The 10015-nt window shown below is 40.5% G+C and overlaps 1 long non-coding RNA gene across 1 annotated transcript; it reads right to left on the bottom strand.

The window, feature by feature from the left end:
- Positions 1-7456: 7456 nt before the first annotated feature.
- On the bottom strand, positions 7457-8974 carry LOC148159571 (uncharacterized). Its single transcript, XR_015762800.1, has 2 exons — positions 7824-8974; positions 7457-7677 (listed from the first exon to the last, which is right to left on the bottom strand). It is a non-coding gene; the product is annotated as an uncharacterized LOC148159571 (long non-coding RNA).
- Between the last annotated feature and the right edge of the window lie 1041 nt (positions 8975-10015).

Here is a 10015-nt window from a genome sequence, read left to right as displayed (position 1 = left end):
TTTTATTTTTTCCTCTTCAAACACACGAGTGCATCGGAAATTAACCTTGTGGCAGCCCAAATATTCGTTGAAAAACCTGCTCTATGGATTGATTATCATCTGTGGACGGATTTCAAGCAGCAGCAGCAGCAGCAACAACAACAACAACAAAAAACAAGCTAGAAGAAACGTGACTAGTGGAAATATTTTATCGAGGAAAATGCTGAGTCATGCTTTCGGATGAGCCAGGTGATTTTCTGTTGTTGCTATTTGGAAATTTTGTGTCGTGAACGTTGAAAAGGAAGATACCGTGGTTACTATGGAAACTAGAGTAGTAAAAGTCACACCTAAAGCTATGGAACAAAAGTTGCAGCATGCAATTGCTTTACGAAGAGCCACGTCGGCAAAGTTAACAGGCACAGTGAATCAGGTGCGACGGCTGATAGAAACTGAAGATGATATCAGCTTAACTGAGGCAAACCAGTTAATGAAAGAATTTAATAGACTGTTTGGAGAGTTTTGTGGTTTGAACACAAATGTAAAGGAGCTGCTCCAACAAATGTCAGAAGAGGATTTAAAATCAGATCAAGAAAACTGGTTTGAACCTAAGGCTAATTCTTTCAAGGCTTTTGCTGAGACAGCTTTGGCTTGGATTGATGACAAGGCTAAGTGCACAACAGAGGCTGAAAAATGCAATGACGAGATTAATCCATGCGACAGCGTATCTAACGCATCTTTGTCGAAACGAAGTCATAAAAGCTCTTCTGAACATGGTTCTTGTGCATCATCGTCAGCATCCTCCACACGAATGAAAGCAGAGTTGGAACGAGCTAAGCTGTTGGTTCAGGCATCAACTTTGAAACAGAGACGCCTACTTGAGGAAAGAGAGGCAAAACTTAAAGCTGAAAAGGAGGAGCTAGAAATACAAGCAGCTCTAGCAGCAAATGAGGCAAAGATCAAGATTCTATCAGAATACGAAGGTTGTGCATCTAAGGCATCTAGTCGTGCATCCAAGATGTCCAGTCGTGCAACCAAACAGAATGGAATGAACTCCTATGTGATGTCGCACAGAGCTGAAGATTTGTTTGCTCAACAGCAGTCAAATAGTCCTTTCCAAACACAAGAGAGTCAAGTACGGAATGATAACGTTGTTCAAAACATGCATCAAACACATGTTGTTACCTCTCAGCCATCACAGTCACCAACTGCTCTGCAGGATGTAGTCGAAGTGCTAGCAAAGCAGCAGAAGTTGGCAGCATTGCCCCCTCAGAACATTTCCGTTTTTAATGGGGACCCATTAGAGTATCGACTATTCATTCGGGCATTTGAACACAGTGTGGAGGATAAAACAAAAAGTGACAAAGATCGGCTGTACTACATGGAACAGTACACAAGTGGACAGCCTCGAGAATTGATAAGGAGTTGTCTTCATATGGAACCTACACGTGGTTATAATGAAGCTAAGAGACTTTTGGAAGAGCACTTTGGAAACGCCTACAAGATATCGGTGGCATACATTAACAAGGCTATTAGTTGGCCAACCATCAAGTCTGACGACGGAGAGGCTCTTCATGCGTTCGGACTCTATCTCACTGGATGTCGTAATGCAATGGCAGATGTAGAGTACATGGAGGAGTTGGATAATACAGCCAACATGCGTGCCATCATTTCCAAGCTTCCATACAAAATGAGAGAAAGGTGGAGAACACATGCCTGTAGAATCTTGGACAAAGAAAAACGCAGAGTCAAGTTTGCCGATCTGGTGGATTTCGTCAATAAACAGGCCAGAGAAGTTTTACATCCACTGTTTGGTGACATAAAGGATAGTACCTTAAAGCTCCAAGTTAAAGGACAAGTGGATGAGAAGTTACAAAGAAGAAGTGGCATCAAAAAAGGATTCACCGCAGCCGCAACTATTACCACTACACAGGACACACCTACCAAGGCAAAGAAAAAGGTCAGCGGAAATCAGATGTGTGCATTTTCCAAACCTTGTCTCTTCTGTCATGGTGAGGAGCATACTATGGAACAATGCAAGAAGATGAGGAAGTTACTTCACAAAGAAAAGATTGATTTCTTGCGAACCAAAGGATTGTGTTTTAGCTGCCTTAAAAAGGGACACATGAGTAATTTGTGCAAAGAAAAGGCAAGCCGTCAGGTTTGTGCACAATCACATCCCACAGTACTACACATGAAGATAAAGTCCAGTGGTGTTAACGAGGCAGGGCCTGAAGTGGGAACTAGTGAGGGAGAGGAACAACCGACAGAGTCAGTTGTAAATGGATTTGTGGGAATGAATGCACCCAGCCATGGTACAGAGAAACCAGAGCACACGTTGGCGATAGTTCCAGTCAAAGTCAAAGTCAAAAGAGGTCAAAAGGTGGCATACACATATGCTTTTCTGGACCCAGGCAGTACAGCTTGTTTTTGCACTGAAGAGCTGATGCATGAGCTGAACGTTTCAGGCAGGAAATCAAAGATTTTGCTGAAAACAATGGGAAAAGAAAATGTCGTCAGTAGTCACATGGTTTCTGGGTTGGAAATAAGCAGCTTAGACAGTAATGATTTTTTTGAGCTGCCAGAAACATACAGTCACAGCAACATTCCTGCTTCTGCTGACAACGTTCCTTCACAAGACTATGTGAAGAGGTGGCCCTACCTTCAGCAGGTGTCTATATCCAAGATTGAAGCAAAGGTTGGACTTCTGATTGGTAATAACGCTCCTAAAGCTATCGAACCGTGGCAGGTCATAGCAAGTGAAAATGGCGGTCCATACGCTGTGAGAACGAGGCTTGGTTGGACCATCAGTGAACCCCTCCAAGGGCACATTTCACAAGGTGCAACACAAGGGTTGATTCAAGTCTCAGCAAATCGCATATCAGTAAGCACATTGGACGAACTCTGGAGACGGCAGTTTGAAAGTCACTTTCCTGAGTGTGACAGAAACGAGAAACAAGAAATGTCAAGGGAAGATTTGCAGTTTTTGGTGACTACAACACAGTCAGCTACCATTGTTGATGGACATTACAGTATTGCCTTGCCATTACGGAACAAACATATTCAGATGCCTAACAACCGTAAAGTGGCTGAGCAACGTGCTTTAAACCTAAGGAGGAAATTGGAGAAGAACTCTTCATTCCACACTGAATACTCAGGTTTCATGAGTAACATCATAGACAAAGGTTATGCAGTGAAGGTACCAGAAAAGGATCTGGATCGTGACGATGGGAAGGTTTGGTACCTGCCACATCACGGAGTTTACCATCTGAAGAAACACAAACTTAGAGTGGTTTTTGATTGTGGAGCATCGTACAAAGGCACTGCTCTAAACAACCAGCTATTACAAGGACCAAATCTTACGAGTACTCTTCTTGGAGTAATTATTAGATTCAGACAAGAAGAGGTGGCCATTATGGCAGATGTGGAAGCTATGTTTCACCAAGTAAGGGTGCCCGATGATGATTCTGACCTTCTACGGTTCCTGTGGTGGGAATCTGGCGATATTACTCAGGAAATGGTGGAGTACAAGATGGTGGTTCACATTTTCGGTGCAACTTCGTCACCAAGCTGCGCTAATTTCGCTCTCCGCAAATGTGCCGAAGACAACCAACACCAGGCCAACAATCAAGCAGTTGACACAGTGCTTCACAACTTCTATGTAGACGATTGTTTAAAGTCTGTGAGCTCAGAAGATGAAGCCATCCAGTTGTACCACACTTTGAGAGCAGTATGTCAAAGAGGCGGATTCAGACTCACCAAATGGATTAGCAATAGCAGAGCAGTGCTGTCAGCTATTCCAGAAGAAGAGAGGACAACAGAAGTTAAAGATCTGGACCTGGATCAGGATATGCTTCCTGTAGAGAGAGCTTTGGGAGTCCAATGGTGTATTCAGTCTGACAGCTTCCGATTCAAGATCATAATGCCAGACAAAGCTCCCACTCGGAGGAACATCCTTTCCATCGTGAGTTCTGTCTACGACCCATTGGGTATCCTGTCACCAGTCATGCTTCAAGCGAAGAAGATTCTGCAAGAGCTTTGCAGGCGGAAGATTGGCTGGGACGTTGTCATACCTGAAGACTTGGCTCATAAGTGGCTTGAGTGGAAGACCCAGCTCCACCAGCTGGAGAACATAAATGTCCCAAGATGTTTTAAACCTGTAGGATTTGGACAGTCAGTATACAACCAGCTGCAACATTTTGCCGATGCCAGTGAAGAGGGCTACGGTACAGTTAGCTACTTGCTACAGAAAAACAGTAGTAACAAAGTTCATTGTGCATTCATGTTGGGGAAGGCAAGAGTGGCCCCACTTAAGCCTGTAACAATTCCCCGTATGGAACTTACTGCAGCAACCATGGCAGCACGCATGGACAAAGTTCTAACATCAGAACTGCAGCTTCCACTCCAACCATCTGTGTTTTGGTCAGATAGTACCACAGTACTAAAATATATCAGCAATCAAACGAGTAGGTTCCGCACGTTCGTTGCTAATCGTGTGGATGCCATCCTGAAGTGCTCCAATCCACAGCAATGGCGGTATATCAACACCTCATTGAATCCTGCTGACTGTGCATCCAGGGGACTCAAGGCAGAAAGCTTCATTCACCACCATGTATGGTTACAGGGGCCGGACTTTCTTGTTAAACACATGGACAAATGGCCAGAGAGTGTGCATACCATTGGAGACCTGACTACAGAAGACCCAGAGGTGAAGAGTACACTGATTTGTGCTCACACTGTTGAGGAATGTAAAGATGAAGTGCAGGAATTCCTGCAGTACTTCTCATCCTGGTTTAGACTAAAAAGGGCAGTTGCCTGGATGCTTAAAGTTAAGAGTATCCTATTGCAACTGTGTCGCAAAAGGAAAGAGCTAAACGTTGTTAAAGCTCAATCTGAAGTTGAAAAGGAAATGAGAAGTTTCAAGGAAAGCCTGCTTCAAGAGGACATCAAGAAACTAACTATGGAGAACCTTGCAGAAGCTGAAGAAGCAATTGTTCACTATTGCCAAGCTAAGGCATTTTCCGAAGAGATCACCACACTTTCTAAAGATCAGGGAGTGAAGAAAACCAGTTCTCTTTTCAAACTGAATCCAGTACTGGAACAAGGCATTCTAAGGGTTGGAGGACGACTTAGGAAAGCTGCACTACCGGAGGAATCAAGGCATCCAGCAATCCTAAGTAAGGATCAACACGTCACAAAGCTTATTCTCAGAGAGATTCATGAGAACTTGGCACATTGTGGTCGTAATCATGTAATCTCCAAGCTGAGGACAAAGTTTTGGGTTCCCGGTGCCAACACCGCAGTAAGACAGATACTCTCTAAGTGTATTGTCTGTCGACGTGCGCATGGAGTTGTAGGAAAGCAACAAATGGCAGACCTTCCTCAAGACAGAGTTCTGCCAGACGATCCACCGTTTACTAACTCAGGAGTGGACTACTTTGGTCCGTTTGAGGTTAAACGTGGACGAAGTGTAGTGAAAAGGTACGGTGTCATTTTTACCTGCTTAACTACCCGTGCAGTACACTTAGAAACAGCAGCCTCACTGGACACAGATTCCTTTATCCACGCCCTTCGTCGCTTCATAGCTAGACGAGGCCAGGTAAAGATTCTTCGTTCTGATAATGGAACAAATTTCATTGGTGCACAGCGTGAACTTAAGAGAGCCATTAATGAATGGAACATGTCCAAGATTGAAGGCCACCTTCAACAACAAGGCATTCAATGGACGTTCAATCCTCCCACAGGATCCCACCATGGTGGAGTCTGGGAGAGATTAATAAAGTCAGTGAAGAACATCTTAAATGCCACATTAAGACTGCAGACACTGGACGAAGAGGGCCTACATACACTTCTGTGTGAGGCGGAAGCTATTATTAATAGTCGGCCGATAACTAAGGTGTCCAGTGATCCTAAAGACTTGGAGGTACTCACTCCCAATCACCTCTTGCTTCTAAAAACTAAACCATCTTTTCCTCCTGGACTGTTTGACAAGCAAGATCTCTATGCAAGAAGGCGATGGAAGCAAGTACAATATATGTCAGAAATATTCTGGAAACGATGGACAAGAGAATATTTGCCACTGCTTCAGGAAAGGCAAAAGTGGACCCGTCCATCTCGCAACTTTGCAGTTGGAGACATCGTGCTGGTTGTTGATGATACAGCTCCACGCAACTCTTGGGTTACAGGGAAAGTAATCCAAACCATCTCTGACAAGACAGGAATGGTGCGTCAAGTGAGAATCAAAACAAAGACAAACACGATGGACAGACCCATAACAAAGATTTGTCTTTTGCAGGAATCGGACTGAAGCAGTCATTCTTAAATACTGATAAATTTGTTTTATCTTTTTATGTTGTTTATTTTGAAGGACATTTGAGTACCTTGGCTCCACAAGTTTTAGTTGGTAATTGTGTAGTGTAATAGGGTCACAATTAGGGGCCGGAATGTGGAGGCCAAGTTAATGTATAAAGTATTCAGTTACTGTTAAAATGTATTTGCTTAATTAGAAATGTACTAAGTGTTTTTGTTGAAATTTTAGGTAGAATTATTAATATTGCATGTAACTAATTTCATGATGTTTTACTGTGAATAAGTGTTACTAGAAGTATATTTTATAGCTTAATTGGCCACCTGGCAATTTTATGCAAATGAGGTGGGCCGTGTAGCCAAGGGAGACGGCAGATAGAAGGGAAGGCGCTGCTAAGGGAGCGACTGAGCCACACGGTTTTTCAACCGTAGTTTGTTTGTAGAGGTTAGTGAAGGACTTTATTGCTCTTGTAAAGACTTACTCAAAAACTGTGGAATAAATTTTTGTTTATATTTTTACATCGGAGCGCTATGGACATTTTATTTTTTCCTCTTCAAACACACGAGTGCATCGGAAATTAACCTTGTGGCAGCCCAAATAATGACAGTGTGACAAATGTTCATAATTTTCAGAAATATAAATGAAAGCCTCTACTGTAGATGTTATCTTTATGATCTATGTTACTGTGATGACACTACAACTGACTGAAGTTCAATATAATTATGCATAAACACTCAAGCACTCAAATTTACCTTGGTTTAGAATATATTGATAGTCAAATTTGTACTTTACAGAGCAAATGTTGCACTAAAGTAATGCTGTGGCAAGATATATTCTACTAAAGAAACAATGTTCACATATTATGATCATGTCTATTTGGAAAAAGCACTTTTAGCTCATCTTAGTATTAGAACACCATATTATCCCACCGGTCACAATTGTGACCGAACATAAAACACACTTTTTTACATACTTTTCCACAATTTTTAAAATTATTTCCCTGATTAGTTCAAAGGGCTATCAATGACATCGGATTTTCATATTTACATGTTTGGGAAAAATTTGGAATGAATGGGTTAAAGCCACAAACAAACTATCCATCTTATTGTCTCTGGGATGTGAAAACATGAGATTTGATTAAATTAGAACTACACAAATGAGAAGGAACACAGATTTCATAATATATATATTTTTATTATTAAAAACAGTAGATGGTTCTTGCATATCAATGCTATAAGAACAGCCACATTTTTTAAATTAAATGTGTCACCAGTGCATTTGGCCGGGTGTTCCTGCTCCAGAAAGGTGAAGGTCTCTGGTCACCCTGAAGCTGTGAGCCCACTGGAAACAGAGACCAGAGGCCTGCAGGATGGTCTGCTGTGACAGCTTAACATCTGAAAACATACACGATAGAAACATTAATGAATGTGCTGCAAAAACAAGCTGTACTTTTGACCTGGTGGCGGTCAAAAGTACACCTGTTGCCCTCAAGTTTGGTTACAAATATGACTATAGTTGGAAAACATCAGCGTTAGCTTACCGTCTGGGCAACCGGAGGATCCTGGACGGACAGCAGCGGTGCATGTCTGAAAGATGGCCTCCGATGCAGATCTCCAAGGCTTGCCACCGTCATTCTTTCAGCTCGATGCTCCGTAGAGCTGCCACTGGATATTGCAGTTCACTTACGATGTACAGTCAAGTCTGCTCCTTATAGTTGAATCGCAGCTGGTAGCTACGAAGGCGTCCTGAACCTTCAATCGTAAGCCAACTTCAGCGGCCGCTTCGTCCAAACTATAAAAACCCCCGACGGTGAAGCTCTGAGTCCATCAGAGCCGCCAGCTGAAACACGTTCTGTCTGAGCGGCCACACAAAAATAAAGTCAGGAGTAATAACACTATTTTCTAATGAAGTTAATGAGCTTATGCTTATTGATAACCCGTTAGTAGGTCGCCATCTTTCTTGAAAGCAAAGTAGGTGTGACGCTAACCAACCAATTGGGGAAGTTGTAGCCTGATGACGTGCCACTCCTCATTTGCATTTATTTTTCCCCCTAAGTTTAGCGGGGAAAATAGAATGTGATAAATAAGAAAATAAGGAAATACTAAATGAATAAGGGAAATTGGAAAATGGGAAAATTAAAAGTTTTTCAAACAAAAGTTAAATGAAAAATAGGTTAAAGAAAAATGGGTACATAAAGAAGGGATATATGACAAATTGATTAATGAAAGTGGGAAATAGAAAATCGGGTTAATGGAAAAAGGAAATGGAAAATGGTTAAATTAAAAGATAGATTAATGAAAAATGGGTAAATAGATAAAGAGATTAATGAAAAATGGGTAAATGAAAAATAGATAAAAGAAAATGGGTAAATAAAAAAGGGATATATGAGAAATTGATTAATGAAAGTGGGAAATAGGAAAATCGGGTTAATGGAAAAATGAAATGGAAAAATGGTTAAATTAAAAGATAGATTAATGAAAAATGGGTAAATAGATAAAGAGATTAATGAAAAATGGGTAAATGAAAAATAGATAAAAGAAAATGGGTAAATAAAAAAAGGGATATATGAGAAATTGATTAATGAAAGTGGGAAATAGGAAAATCGGGTTAATGGAAAAAGGAAATGGAAAAATGGTTAAATTAAAAGATAGATTAATGAAAAATGGGTAAATAGATAAAGAGATTAATGAAAAATGGGTAAATGAAAAATAGATAAAAGAAAATGGGTAAGTAAGAAAAGGGATATATGAGAAATTGATTAATGAAAGTGGGAAATAGCAAATCGGGTTAATGGAAATAGGAAATGGAAAAACGGTTAAATTAAAAAATAGATTAATGAAAAATGGGTAAATAGATAAAGGGATAAATGAAAAATGGACAAATGAAAAATAGATTAATGAAAAATGGGTAAATGGATAAAGGGATAAATGACAAATAGATAAATAAAAAAGAGAAATTGGGAAATTGATAATATGAAAAATAAATAAATTAAAAATTGGTTTAATGAAAAAGCTAAACTATTTATTTAACAAATTTTTTATTTATTTCACTCATTTACTTCATTTTTTGATTTATTTTACTCATTTTTTATTTATTTAACCCATTTATTTATTTATTCAATTTTGGCGCAAATGGCTTTCCATACTTACTGACCTGTGAAATGTGATCCCTTTGGACCTTATCTTGCTATCGTAGTGTTGACAATATCAAAACTTTGCGTCCCCTCAGATTCTTTGCTTGATTGTGTCATTTCCCTGACCACCGATATTCCTGACTCAATGCAAAGCAACAGCGCATGTGCCGCACTGCCGCGCACAGTGAGTCGCGTGATGTTCAATCACTGGATCACTGAGCGGACTCGCCATTTGCGTTTTACAAAGGAATTTTAAAAAGCACTACCTGTCTGTTAATGCTTTGAATACAACGTGTACGTAACTCGGCATCTATGTTTTATGTTGTGAAGCTGAGCGGCAGACTTAAGAGAGACTATCTCGGTCTTTACTGCAGGTGTGTCTGAACGTGCCCATCATCTGCCACCTCTTTGACCAGGTCAGCAAGTCTGGTTTTATTGACCAGAAATGACCCAATCAAATAATGATACAAAACAGATTCAATAAAACATTTGAACAATAAAGGGAGTCACCATTTCACATGAAACAATAAGAACTCTACATTTCCTTAAAAAGTGGTAGAGCCACTTTTTGTTGTAGGAATTTGTGACTCATAGGACAA

This window comes from Poecilia mexicana, unplaced genomic scaffold (assembly GCF_051168715.1).
Source record: "Poecilia mexicana isolate PSO_F unplaced genomic scaffold, ASM5116871v1 scaffold_5, whole genome shotgun sequence".
Lineage (NCBI taxonomy): Eukaryota > Metazoa > Chordata > Actinopteri > Cyprinodontiformes > Poeciliidae > Poecilia > Poecilia mexicana.
Note: the sequence above shows the minus strand (reverse complement) of the source record. Positions and strands in the feature narration are given on the sequence as shown.